Genomic DNA, 15,149 nt, shown 5'->3' with positions numbered 1-15,149 from the left:
CAGATTTTTGAGTTCCCTCCTGATTGTGGGTAACCATGCCAGAGGTAAGTTTTATGGCAATATCTTGTCTTAGCCTCTCTTATCCGCTTTGATGTGGCTCTTTTCTTGTTTGCAAAATGTGAAAGGGCTGATCAACTAGTTTTCAGCTGTCAAAAGTCTGTTATTCTACATATAGCTGTAGATTCAGTATTTCTGTTGGAGGAGGTAAGTTCAGAATCTTTCTACATTGCCATTTGGGACTACCTCTCTTGAAAAACAACACATTTATAAAAGTAATCAAACCTCCTATAACTTAAAAGAGTCTCCTGAAATTGTAAATGTGGTAGAGATTTCTAAAGGACTCTAAGGGAGAAAGTATAACCTACATTTGTTGACTACACCTGAGGTTGCTTGGTAGAATACGAGATACCCATTTAAATTTGAATTTCAGAAAAACAACAATCTTTTAGTGTAAAAGTTTTTCAAATATTGCGTGATGACATAACCAAGTATATATTTAATCAGATATTCCCCACCAAATAATTTAAAAAGCAAAATTACAAAAATATTTTAAGTATTATAGCAAAAATTTAATATGTAATTAGAAAATGTGGTTACATTTGGGTATGTTTGGTATGATTTAGGGTGTAGGGGTCAGCAGAAGCAAGACCTTGGTCCCAAGGTTTTGTCTAGATATGGTATATCTGGATTTCAAGCAAAACATTTAACAAAGCATCTTCTGAGATCCAAATGGCTTAGAAAGGGATGATAATGTTTAAGAGATAATTTAGTTAAGTGAAGTCACACATCATTGAGAAGGTGATATATTAAAGGCATGATTACAAATGGCCATGTCCCAGACCAAGGACCACTCACTTGAAAGACCAAGTGCATAGAGAACAGTTTTACTCACTTCTCAAATTACCCTTAATAAATTCCCCTTCAATGCCTTTTGGCAGTTCTTACCAATGCTACACCTGATTCACTCCTTCCACAAACATTTGTTGCGTTCATACTTGAGATTCACTATAAACAAACCTACAGAGCTCCTTCTCTCGTAGATATAATACTGTCGTGTAGGGAAACAGATAATAAATAACTGAGCTAGTAAATATGGCATGGGTTGAAAAAGGCAATGAAATAAATGTAAAGGGGAGTAAAAGAGAGAATGAACTGTATGTGTATGTAATTTTGTATGGGGTAGTCAGGAAAGGCCTCCCTGATGATATTATTTTTTATTGGAGTATAATTGCTTTACAATGTTGTATTAGTTTCTGCTGTACAGCAAAGTGAATCAGCTATATGTATACATATATCCCCTCCCTCTTGGACATCCCTCCCACCCCCCATCCCACCCATCTAGGTCATCACAGAGCACCAAGATGAGCTCCTTGTGCTATACAGCAAGTTCCCATTAGCTATCTATTTTACACATGGTAGTGTATATATGATGATAGTTTGACTGACTTTTTCTTCATCTTCTGATTTATAACAGACTCAGTCACCAAGGGACAAATTTTTGTGCTCACTCTTGTGGAGTACTTTTATCTAGGCAATCTTGCTGCCCTAGTTTATATGCACTCTACCAAACATGCCAAATGACAGCCTTGTGGTCTGTGAAGAAAAACTCTCTTCCTACTGCACAGGCGTTGTATGATACCTCCTCACTATAGAAATGTGACTGTTGTGATTCTTAGTAAATGTCTGTTACAATCATATTGAAATCAAATCTACAGGGCTGTACTGTTTAGAGCAGTCCATACAATACTTATTTGAACCTCACACAATCCTCTGAGATAAGTCATTATTCTCCCCACTAATCAGATGAGGAAACTAGTTTGATTGATACTTCCTCCTTTATACCATCTTTGTATCTTTAATAGAATTCCTAACTGTGAGCTTCTGAAGGACAGGGAACATTTTCTTATCCATCTTTTGTATTCTTGGCAGCCAGTACTGTGCCATGTCCATAATAGATACTTAATAAATGGTGAATAAATGAGTAGGTTAAAAAGTCAAGCTGGAGATTGGAGATACCAACAGAGCAGAAAAGCATTATACACAAGTAAATTATAATGATTTTGAAGACTTTGGGGGTACACACTATGAACCAGCACCTCTACAACTCTCAAAGTAGGTATTCCTTTTTCACAAGTGAAGGAACTGAAATCCAGAGATGGGAAGCAGCTCACTTAAGGTCACAGAGCTAGTAAATGATTAAAGCAGAATTGGAAACTAGGAACATCTGACTCCAAAACCCCTTTTCGTTCCATTTCTCCATGCCATCTCTCCTGATATCTAACTAAAATTAGGGAGAAGCAAGGTGTGCAATTTTAAAATGTCAGGAGGACATACCCAGGAATAGAACATGCTGTTGGCCAGTGCTCAGAATAAAGCATTTGGACTAACGGTGAGGTATAGGTCATAGTGTCTTAAAGCAAACAGAAAGGAGCAAGAGTAGTATCAGACTACATGGTGGGTCAGATCCAGGCAAGTGAATGCTGGCAGGAGATTGGAGTCCAAGGATTGGACCTGAGAAAGAGGGTGCAGGTTGTAATAACCAAGTTCCTAAGTAAATGATCATATCCCAGAGAGGAATTCCATACAGGAAGACATGGAGATTTTCCCCATGCTTAGAGCAGAACAGCAGAAGTCAGCATGTAGAGACCTGGATCAGGAAAGAGGGCACAGGCTGAATTGAAATTTAATTATTAAAAATAGTTACATCACCACTTTTAATTTACCTTAAAATCTAATCACCCACAAACCCCTATGCCATTAAATATGACTCTATTATCTCATTTAATTCTTACAACAACAAACAAATTTTCATACACATGGAGCCACTTTTGAATTCTCTTCAAATATCTCATTTCAACATTAGGAATTTGATGACCATCTTACAGGTATATGATTTGAATGGCAAGACATCTGGATATAGAGGTTCTTTTCTTTAGTCTAGAGTGTTTCTCAAACCTTCAGGTACCTGTGTGTTATTCTACAGAGCTGTATTCACAAAACCATATATACTGTGCTTTATGGTTAAGGTAGTTATAAAGGTAATTGTGCTTTATATGCTTTTGCATTTTGCATGCAAATTCTATTACCTTACCACTTTATGAGTCAGAATCCAAGTAAACATACTGAATGTGAAGACACTGGCAAGCTCAAAAACCAGGAGTCAGGGTACCAATGATATAGACCAAACAGGAGGGTGTAGGTTGAGACATAATACAGGGAGTGGTTTACCCTTAAAAGCACTGACAAAAGACAGCACTGAAATAGTAAAGGCCATAAGAATGATGAAGGGACTGAGTCCATAGCTCCAGTTTGGGCAAAGAAGTACTTCCAGAGAGAGAATACTGGAATATAGAAATAGAAAGGGGGGTAGAGTCAAGATGGTGGTGGGAGAAGATGCAGAGTTTGCACCTCCCCACAACTAAGGCACCTGCCAGACACTGGTGGGAGACCTTGACGCCCAAGGAGTGGGAGGAACCCCCAAGGGAACTGGTAGGATGTGGGGGGACTGAGGGTGGAGGAGAAGTGGAGACCAGACAAGACTGGCACTCCTGAGGGGTGGTTGAGAGGGGGGAGGTGTTCCCACAGCTGGAGGGACCATTGGGGGCTCAGATCAGGGGGAAGCGTAACCAGCAATTCCCCTGCCCAATCAGCTGGAAAAGTCTGCCCAGCTCTCAGGCCAGGTCCTATGCCCTTGGAGGCCCCCTCCAGGCCACTTTGGTCCTGGGGGCGAAGGAGGGAGGCCAGGGAGAAAACAGGAGAGGCAGATGGGAGGGGCCCTCCAGGACGGGAGGAGGAGGAGAAGTAAGGGAGGGCGTTTGCCTCACCCACTCAAGCCTGGGAAGCCTGATGAGCTCCCAGGCCAGTCCCCTGCCTTCTGAGACCAGAGGTGGGAGGCACGCCTGGGCAACTTCTGTTCCTTTGCGCCTAAGCCCCACCCCCTACACCCACCAGGGCCTTTTCCAGCCCTGTGGGCCCTATGCCCTCCACAGCTAAGGCCTTTTCCAGCTTTCTTTTTTTGTCCTCCTTTTTTTTGATATTGTGGTTCTGTTTTACCTTCCAATAGTTGTTTCATCTATATTTTTACTTTTATATTATTTCTAACATATCTGTAAGTTTCCCAGTCTAATTTTATTTTTTACTTTGTTATTGTTCTCCTTTTCTTTTCTTTTTTGCTGCCCCATGTGGCTTGCAGGATCTGGGTTCACAAGCTAAGGGTTGGCCTGAAGCTCCTGAGTTGGGAGCTCTGAGTTCGAAACACTGGACTAACAGAGAACCTCAGACCCCAGGGAATATTTATCAGAGTGAGGTTTCCCAGAGGTCCTCATCTCGGCACTAAGACCCAGCTCTACCCAACAGCCCACAAAACCAGTGTTGGAAGCCTCAGGGCAAACAAACAGTAAGACAGGAATACAATCCCACTCATGAAGAAAAAAAAAAAGAAGAGATGGCAAAAATATATGTCACAGATGAAGGAGAAAGGTAAAAACCTACAAGACCAAATATATGAAGAGGAAAGAGGCAATCTACCTGAAAAAGAATTCAGAGTAATGATAGTAAAGTTGACCTAGAATCTCAGAAATAAAATGGAAGCACAGATTGAGAAAAAACAAGAAATGTTTAACAAAGATCTAGAAGAACTAAAGAACAAAGAAACAGAGATGAACAACACAATAAATGAAATGAAAAATACACTAGAAGAAATCAAGAGCAGAATAACTGAGGCAAAAGAACGAATAAGTGAGTTGGAAGACAAAATGGTGGAAATAACTGCCAAGGAGTGGAAAAAAGAATGAAAAGAATTGAAGACAATCTCAGAGACCTCTGAGACAACACTAAATGCACCAACATTCGAATTATAGCTGTCCCAGAAGAAGAAGAGAAAAAAAGGGTCTGAGAAAATATTTGAAGAGATTATAGTGGCAAAATTCCTTAACATGGGAAAGGAAATAGTCACCCAAGTCCAGGAAGCACAGAGAATGCCATACAGGATAAACCCTAGGAGAAACACACCAAGACACATATTAATCAAACTAATAAAAACTAAATTCAAAGAAAAAATATTAAAAGCAGCATGGGAAAAACAAAAAATAACATACAAAGGAATTCCCATAAAGTTATCATCTGACTTTTCAGCAGAAACTCTGCAGGTCAGAAGGGAGTGATGGGAAATAAAGTGATGAAAGAGAAAAACGTACAACCAAGATTACTCTACCCAGCAGTGGTCTCATTCAGATTCAGTGGAGAATTCAAAACCTTTTGAGACAAGCAAAAGAGAATTCAGCACCACCAAACCAGCTTTACAAAAAAATGCTAAAGAAACTTCTCCAGGCAGGAAACACAAGAGAAGAAAAAGACCCACAAAAACAAACCCAAAACAATTAAGAAAATGGTAACAGGAACATACACATCGATAATAACCTTGACTGTAAATGGATTAAATGCCCCAACCAAAAGACACAGACTGGCTGAATGGATACAAAAACAAGACCCATATATATTCTGTCTACAGGAGACCCACTTCAGACCTAGGGACACATACAGACTGAAAGTGAAGGGATGGAAAAAGATATTCCATGCAAGCGGAAATCAAAAGAAAACTGGAGTAGCAATATTCATATCAGACAAAATACACTTTAAAATAAAGACTATTACAAGAGACAAAGAAGGACACTACATAATGATCAAGGGATCAATCCAAGAAGAAGATATAACAATTATAACAGTTTATGCACCCAACATAGGAGCACCTCAATGCATAAAGCAAATGCTAACAGCTATAAAAGGGGAAATCAAGAGTAACACAAAAATATGGGGGAATTTAACACCTCACTTACACCAATGGACAGAGTGTCCAGACAGAAAATTAATGAGGAAACAAAAGCTTTAAATGACACAATAGACCAGGTAGATTTAATTGATATTTATAGGGCATTCCATCTGAAAATAGCAGATTACACTTTCTTCTCAAGTGCACATGGAACATTCTTCAGGATAGATAATATCTTGGGTCACAAATCAATCCTTGGCAAATTTAAGGAAATTGAAATCATAAGAAGCAACTGTTCTGACCACAGCACTGTGAGATTAGAAATCAATAACAGGAAAAAAATGTAAAAAAAACAAATACATGGAGGCTAAACAATATGCTACTAAATAACCAAGAGATCACTGAAGAAATCAGAGGAAATCAAAATATACCAAGAGAGGGGCTTCCCTGGTGGCGCAGTGGTTGAGAATCTGCCTGCTAATGCAGGGGACACAGGTTCGAGCCCTGGTCTGGGAAGATCCCACATGCCATGGAGCAACTAGGCCCGTGAGCCACAACTACTGAGCCTGCGCATCTGGAGCCTGTGCTCCGCAACAAGAGATGCCACGACAGTGAGAGGCCCATGCACTGCGATGAAGAGTGGCCCCCCTTGCCGCAACTAGAGAAAGCCCTTGCGCAGAAATGAAGACCCAACATAGCAATCAATCAATCAATCAAATTAAAAAAATCTTAAAAAAAATACTAGCAAACAGAATCCAAAAACATATTAAAAGGATCATACACCATGATCAAGTGGGATTTATCCCAGGGATGCAAGGATTCTTCAGTATATGCAAATTAGTCAATGTGATACACCATATTAACAAATTAAGGAAGAAAAACCATATGATCATCTCAATAGATGCAGAAAAACCTTTTGAAAAAATTCAACACCTATTTATGATATAAATTCTCCAGAGAATGGGCATAGAAGGAACCCACCTCAACATAATAAAGGCCATATATGAAAAAAACACAGCAAACATCATACTCAGTGGTGAAAAACTGAAAGCATTTCCACTAATATCAGGTAGAAGACAAGGATGTACAGTATCACCACTCTTATTCTACATAGTTTTGGAGGTCTTAGCCACGGCAATCAGAGAAGAAGAAGAAATAAAAGGAATCCAAATTGGAAAAGAAGTAAAGCTGTCACTGTTTGCAGATGACATGATACTATATATAGAAAATCCTAAAGACGCCACCAGAAGACTACGAGATCTAATCAATGAATTTGCTAAGGTTGCAGGATACAAAATTAATGCACAGAAATCTCTGGCATTCCTATACAGTAACAACGAAAAATCAGAAAGATAAATTAATGAAACAATCCCATTTACCATTGCAACAAAAAGAATAAAATACCTAGGAATAAACCTATGTAAGGAGGCAAAAGACTTGTACTCTGAAAACTATAAAACACTGATGAAAGAAATCAAAGATGACACAAACAGATGGAGAAATATACCATGTTCTTGAATTGGAAGAATAAATAGTTTGAAAATGACTATACTACCGAAAGCAATCTACAGATTCAATGCAGTCCCTATCAAACTACCAATGGCATTCTCAACAGAATTAGAACAAAAAATTTTACAATTTGTATGTAAACACAAAAGACCCTGAATAGACAAAGCAATCTTGAGAAAGAAAAAGGGAGCTGGAGGAATCAGGCCCCCAACTTCAAACTATACTACAAAGAGACAGTAATCAAGACAGTATGGTACTGGCACAAAATTGGAAGTATAAATCAATGGTACAGGATAGAAAGCCCAGAGATAGACCCATGCACATATGGTCACTTAATTTACGACCAAGGAGGCAAAACATACAATATAGAAAAGACAGTCTCCTCAATAAGTCGTGCTGGGTAAACGACATCTACATGTAAAAGAATGAAATTAGAACACTCGCTAACACCATACACAAAAATAAACTCCAAATGGATTAAAGACCTAAATATAACACCAGACACAACAAAACTGGTAGAGGAAAACATAGGAAAAACAATGTTTGACATAAACCACAGCAAGATATATTTAGAACCACTTCTTACAGTAATGAAAATAAAAACAATAAATAAATGTGACCTAATGAAACTTAAAATCTTTAGCACAGCAAAGGAAACCATAAACAAGATGAAAAAACAACCCTCAGAATGGATGAAATTACTTGCAAATGAAGCAACAGACAAAGGATTAATCTCCAAAATATACAAACAACTCATGGAGCTCAGTATCAAAAAAACAAACAATCCAATTAAAAAATGGGCAGAAGACCTAAATAGACGTTTCACCAAAGAAGACATACAGATGGCCATGAGGCACATGAAAAGAAGCTCAACATCACTAATTATTAGAGAAATGCAAATCAAAACTACAATGAGGTATCACCTCACACCGGTCAGATGGCCATTATCAAAAAATCGAGAAACAATAAAAGCTGGAAAGGGTGTGGTGAAAAGGGAACCCTTCTGTGCTGTTGGTAGGAATATAAACTGATACAACCACTATGGAGAACAGTATGAAGGTTCCTTAAAAAAGTAAAAATAGGGCTTCCCTGGTGGCTCAGTTGTTAGTAATCTGCCTGCCAATGCAGGGGACATGGGTTCGAGCCCTGGTCCGGGAAGATCCCACATGTCACGGAGCAACTAAGACTGTGCACCATAACTACTGAGTCTGCGCTCTAGAGCCCATGAGCCACAAGTACTGAAGCCCCCGTGCCTAGAGCCTGTGCTCCACAACAAGAGAAGCCATCACAATGTAAAGACTGTGCAGCGCAACGAAGAGTAACCCCTGCTCACTGTAACCAGAGAAAAGCCCGTGTGCAGCAACGAAGACCCAATGCAGCCAAAAATAAAATAAATAAAATAAAAATTAATAAATTTATTTTAAAAAACGAAAAATAGCGCTACCATATGACCCAGCAATCCTACTACTGAGCATATACCCTGAGAAAACCATAATTAAAAAAGAGTCATGTGGGAGACCTTCACGATGGCAGAGGAGTAGGACGTGGAGATCACCTTCCTCCCCACAAATACATCATGAATACGTCTACGTGTGGAACAACTCTTAAAAAACACCTACTGAAAGCTGGTAGAAGACTTCTGACTTCCCAAAAGGCAAGAAACTCCCCACGTACCTGGGTAGGGTAAAAGAAAAAAGAAAAAACAGAGACAAAAGAATAGGGACAGGACATGCACCTCTGGGAGGGAGCTGCGAAGGAGGAAAAGTTTCCACACACTAGGAAGCCCCTTCACTGGTGGAAATGGGGGGTGGCAGAGGGGGAAGCTTTGGAGCCACACAGGAGAGCACAACAATAGGGGTGCAGAGGGCAAAGAAGAGAGATTCCCACACAGAGCATTGGTGCCAACCAGCACTCATCAGCCTGAGAGGCTTGTCTGCTCACCCGCTGGGGTGGGTGGGGGTTGGGAGCTGAGGCTCAGGCTTCGGAGGTCAGATCCCAGGGAGAGTACTGGGGTTGGCTGCATGAACATAGCCTGAAGGGGGCTAATGTGCCACAGCTAGCCAGGAAGGAGTCCACGAAAAAGTCTGGAAGTGCCTAAGAGGCAAGAGAGCATTTTTCGGGCAGCGCAATGAGAGGGGATTCAGAGCACTGCCTAAACGAGCTCCAGAGATAGGCACGAGCCACGGATATCAGCGCAGACACAGAGATGGGCATGAAACGCTAAGGCTGCTGCTGCAGCCACCAAGAAGCCTGTGTGCAAGCACAGGTAAATTTCCACACAACCCCTCCAGGGAGCCTGTGCAGCCCACCATTGCCAGGGTCCCGTTATCCAGGGACAACTTCCCCAGGAGAACACATGGTACACCTGAGGCTGTTGCAACGTCACGCCAGCCTCTGCCACCACAGGCTTGCCCCACATTCCGTACCACTCCCTCCCTCCAGCCTGAGTGAACCAGAGCCCCCTGATCAGCTGCTGCTTTAACCATGTCCTGTCTGAGCAAAGAACAGAGGCCCTCAGGCGACCTACATGCAGAGTTGGAGCCAAATCCAAAGCTGAACCCCAGGAGCTGTGGAAACAAAGAAGAGAAAGGGAAATTTCTCCAAGCAGCCTCAGGAGCAGCCGATTAAATTTCCACAATCAACTTGATGTACGCTGCATCTCTGGAAAACTTGAGTAGACAACGAATCATCCCAAAATTGAGGCGATGGATTTTGGGAGCAACTGTAGACTTGGGGTTTGCTTTCCACATCTAATTTGTTTCTGATTTTATGTTTATCTTAGTTTAGTAATTAGATTTTATTATCATTGGTAGATTTGGTTATTAATTTGGTTGCTCTCTTCCTTTTTTTAAATATATAGATATATTGTTTTTCCTTTTTCTCTTTTTGCGAGTGTCTATGTGTATGCTTCTTTGTGTGATTTTGTCTGTACAGCTGTGCTTTTACATTTGTCCTACGGTTCTGCCTGTCCGTTTTTTGCTTTGTTTTGCTTTTATTAGTATAGTTTCTAGGGCTTGATATCATTGGTGGATTTGTTTTTTCGTTTGGTTGCTCTCTTCTTTCTAATTTTTTTAAAGTACATTTTAATTTTTATTTTTTTATTTTAATAACTATTTTATTTGCTTTTGTTTATTTTTTTCATTTTTTTTCAATTTTCTTCTGAGCCATGTGGCTGAAAGAGTCTTAGTGCTCTGGCTGGGTATCAGGCTTGTGCCTCTGAGGTGGGAGAGCCAAGTTCAGGACATTGGTCCACCAGAGACTTCCCAGCTCCATGTAATATCAAATGGCAAAAGCTCTCCAAGAGATCTCCATCTCAATGCTAAGACCCAGCTCCAATCAACCACCAGCAAGCTACAGTGTTGGACACCCTACGCCAAACAACTAGAAGGACAGGAAAACAACCCCAACTATTTGAAGAGAGGCTGCCTAAAATCATAATAAGTTCACAGACACCCCAAAACACACCACTGTACATGGTCCTGCCTACCAGAAAGACAAAATTCAGCCTCATCCACCAGAAACAGGCACCATTCCCCTCTACCAGGAAGCCTACACAAATCACTGAACCAACCTTAGCCACTGGGGACAGACACCAAAAACAACAGGAACTACGAACCTGCAGCCTGCGAAAAGGAACCCAGTAAGCGAAGAAAAATGAGAAGACAGAGAATCACACAGCAGAAGAAGGAGCAAGGTAAAAACCACCAGACCAAACAAATGAAGAGGAAATAGGCAGTCTACCTGAAAAAGAATTCAAACTAATGATAGTACAGATGATCCAAAATCTTGGAAATAGAATGGAGAAAATACAAGAAATATTTAACAAAGACCTAGAAGTACTAAAGAGCAAACAAACAATGATGAACGAAACAGTAAATGAAATTAAACATTCTCCAGAAGTAATCAATAACAGAATAACTGAGGCAGAAGCATGGATAAGTGACCAGAAAGGTAAAATAGTGGAAATAACTACCACAGAGCAGAATAAAGAAAAAAGAATGAAAAGAATTGAGGACAGTATCAAAGACCTCTGGGACCACATTAAATGCACCAACATTCGAACTATAGGGGCTCCAGGAGAAGAACAGAAAAAGAAACGGACTGGGAAAATATTTGAAGAGATTATACATGAACAATTTCTTAATATGGGAAAGGAAATAGTCAATCAAGTCCAGGAAGTGCAGAGAGTGCCATACAAGAAAAATCCTAGAAGAAACATGCCAAAACAAATGTTAATGAAAATATCAAAAATTAAATACAAAGGAAAAATATTAAAAGCAGCAAAGGAAAAACAACAAATAACATAGAAGGGAATCCCCATAAGGTTAACAGCTGATCTTTCAGCAGAAACTCTGCAAGCCAGAAGGGAGGGGCAGGACATATTTAAATTGATGAAAGGGAAAAAAGTACAACGAAGGTTACTCTACTCAGCAAGGATCATATTCAGAATTGACGGAGAAATTAAAACTTTCACAGACAAGCAAAAGCTAAGAGAATTCAGCACCACCAAACGAGCTTCACAACAAATGCTAAAGGAACTTCTCTAGGCAGGAAACACAAGACAAGGAAAAGACCTACAATAACAAACCCAAAACAATTACGAAAATGGGAATAGGAACATACATATCGATAACTATCTTAAATGTAAATGGATTAAATGCTCTAACCAAAAGACATAGACTGGCTAAATGGATCCAAAAACAAGACCCATACATATGCTATCTACAAGAGACCCACTTCAGACCTAGGGACATATACAGACTGAAAGCGAGGGAATGGAAAAATATATTCCATGGAAATGGAAATCAAAAGAAAGCTTGAGTAGCAATTCTCATATCAGACAAAATAGACTTTAAATAAACACTATCATAATATACAAAGAAGGACACTACATAATGATCAAGGGATCAATCCTAGAAGAAGATGTAACAATTGTAAATATTTATGCACCCAACATAGGAGCACCTCAATACATAAGGCAAATGCTAACAGCCATAAAAGGGGAAATCAACAGTAACACAATAATACTGGGGACTTTAACACCCCACTTTCACCACTGGATGGATTATATGAAATGAAAATAAGTAAGGAAACACAAGCTTTACATGACACATTAAACAAGAGGGACTTAATTGATATTTATGGAATATTCTATCCAAAAACAACAGAATACAGTTTCTTCTCAAGTGCTCAAGGAACATTCTCCAGGATAGATCATATCTTGAGTCACAAATCAAGCCTTGGTAAATTTAAGAAAATTGAAATCTTATCAAGTATCTTTTCTAACTACAACATTATAAGACTAGATATCAATTAGAAGAAAAAAAATCTGTAAAAAGTACAAACACATGGAAGCTAAACAATACACAACTAAATAACCAAGGGATCATTGAAGAAATGAAGGAGGAAATCAAACAATGCCTAGAAACAAGTGACAATGAAAACACGATGACCCAAAACCTATGGGATGCAGCAAAAGCATTTCTAAGAGGGAAGTTTATAGCAATACAATCCTACCTTAAGAAACAGAAAACACCTCAAATAAAAAACCTAAACTTACACCTAAAGCAATTAGAGAAAGAAGAACAAAAAAGCCCCAAAGTCAGCAGAAAGAAAGAAATCACAAAAATCAGATCAGAAATAAATGAAAAAGAAATGAAGAAAACAATAGCAAAGATCAATAAAACTACAATCCAGTTCTTTGAAAAGATAAACAAAATTGATAAACCATTAGCCAGACTCATCAAGAAAAAAAGGGAGAAGATTCAAATCAATAGAATTAGAAATGAAAAAAAGAAGTAAGGACTGACACTGCAGAAATACAAAGGATCATGAGAAATTACTACAAGCAACTATATGGCAATGAAATGGACAACCTGGAAGAAATGGACAAATTCTTAGAAAAGCACAACCTTCCAGGACTGAACCAGGAATAAATAGAAAATATTAAGAGACGAATCACAAGCACTGAAATTGAGACTGTGATTTAAAATCTTCCAGCAAAAAAAAGTCCAGGACCAAATGGACTCACAGGCAAATTCTATCAAACATTTATAGAAGAGCTAACACCTATCCTTCTCAAACTCTTCCAAAATATAGCAGAGAGATGAACACACCCAAACTCATTCTACGAGGCCACCATCACTCTGATACCAAAACCAAAGATGCCACAAAGAAAGAAAACTACAGGTCAATATCACTGATGAACATAGATGAAAAATCCTCAACAAAATACTAGCAGAAGAATCCAACAGCACATTAAAAGGTTCATACACCATGATCAAGTGGGGTTTATCCCAGGAATGCAAGGATTCTTTAATATATGCAAATCAATCAATGTGATAAACCATATTAGAAAACTGAAGGAGAACAACCATATGAATATCTCAATAGATGCAGAAAAAGCTTTTGACATAATTCAACCCCCATTTATGATAAAAACCCTCCAGAAAGTAGGCATAGAGGGAACTTGCCTCAAAATGATAAGGGCCATATATGACAAACCCACAGCCAACATCGTTCTCAATGGTGAAAAATTGAAACCATTTCCTCTAAGATCGGGAACAAGACAAGGTTGTCCACTGTCACCACTATTATTCAACACAGTGTTGGAAGTTCTGGCCACAGCAATCAGAGAAGAAAGAGAAATAAAAGGAATCCAAATTGGAAAAGGAGAAGTAAATCTGTCACTGTTTGCAGATGAAACTATACAGAGAAAATCCTAAAAATTCTACCAGAAAACTACTAGAGCTAACCAATGAATTTGGTAATGTAGCAGGATACAAAAATAATGCAGAGAATTCTCTTGCATTCCTATACACTAATGATGAAAAATCTGAAAGTGAAATTAAAGAAACACTCCCATTTACCATTGCAACAAAAAAATAAAATACCTAGGAATAAACCTACATAAGGAGACAAAAGACCTGTATGCAGAAAACTATAAGACACTGATGAAAGAAATTAAAGAGGTTACAAACAGATGGGGAGATATATCATGTTCTTGGATTGGAAGAATCAACATTGTGAAAATGACTAGACTACCCAAAGCAATCTACAGATTCAGTGCAATCCCTATCAAACTACCAATTACATTTTTCACTGAACTAGAACAAAAAATTTCACAATTTGTATGGAAACACAAAAGATCCCAAATAGCTAAAGCAATGCTGAGAAGGAGAAACGGAACTGGAGGAATCAGGCTCCAGGACTTCAGACTATACTTCAAAGCTACAGTAATCAAGACAGTATGGTACTGGCAGAAAAACAGAAATATAGGTCAATGGAACAGGATAGAAAGCCCAGAGATAAACCCACACACATATGGTCACCTTATTTTTGATAATGGAGGCAAGAATATACAATGGAGAAAAGCCAGCCTCTTCAATAAGTGGTGCTGGGAAAACTGGACATGTAAAAGAATGAAATTAGGACACTCCTTAACACCATACATAAAAAGAAACTCAAAATGGATTAAAGACCTAAATGTAAGGCCAGACAGTATAAAACTCTTAGAGGAAAACATAGCCAGAACACCCTATGATATAAATCACAGCAAGATCCTTTGTGACCCACCTCCAAAAAAATGGAAATAACAAAAATCAATAAATGGGACCTAATGAAACTTAAAAGCTTTTGCACAGCAAAGGAAACGATAAACAAGACGAAAAGACAACCCTCAGAATGGGAGAAAATATTTGCAAATAAAGCAACTGACAAAGGATTAATCTCCAAAATATACAAACAGCTCATGCAGCCGAATATCAAAAAAGCAAACAACCAATCCAAAAATGGGCAGAAGACCTAAATAGACATTTCTCCAAAGAAGATATACAGATGGCCTACAGACACATGAAAGAATGCTCAACATCAT

The 15,149-nt window shown here is 39.0% G+C and overlaps 1 protein-coding gene across 4 annotated transcripts in view; it reads right to left on the bottom strand.

The window, feature by feature from the left end:
• KLF8 (KLF transcription factor 8) overlaps positions 1-15,149 on the bottom strand; it is a 349,664-nt gene extending 334,515 nt beyond the window's left edge. For all 4 annotated transcript variants that reach the window (XM_082444996.1, XM_082444998.1, XM_082445000.1 and 1 more), the window contains exon 1: positions 1-15,149. This exon is cut by the window's left edge. The gene's annotated coding sequence lies outside the window, so the exon portion shown is untranslated.

Source organism: Balaenoptera physalus, assembly GCF_965194825.1.
Source record: "Balaenoptera physalus genome assembly, chromosome: X".
Taxonomy (NCBI): domain Eukaryota; kingdom Metazoa; phylum Chordata; class Mammalia; order Artiodactyla; family Balaenopteridae; genus Balaenoptera; species Balaenoptera physalus.
The sequence above is the reverse complement of the archived record's forward strand: the minus strand, read 5'-3'. Positions and strand labels throughout refer to the sequence as shown.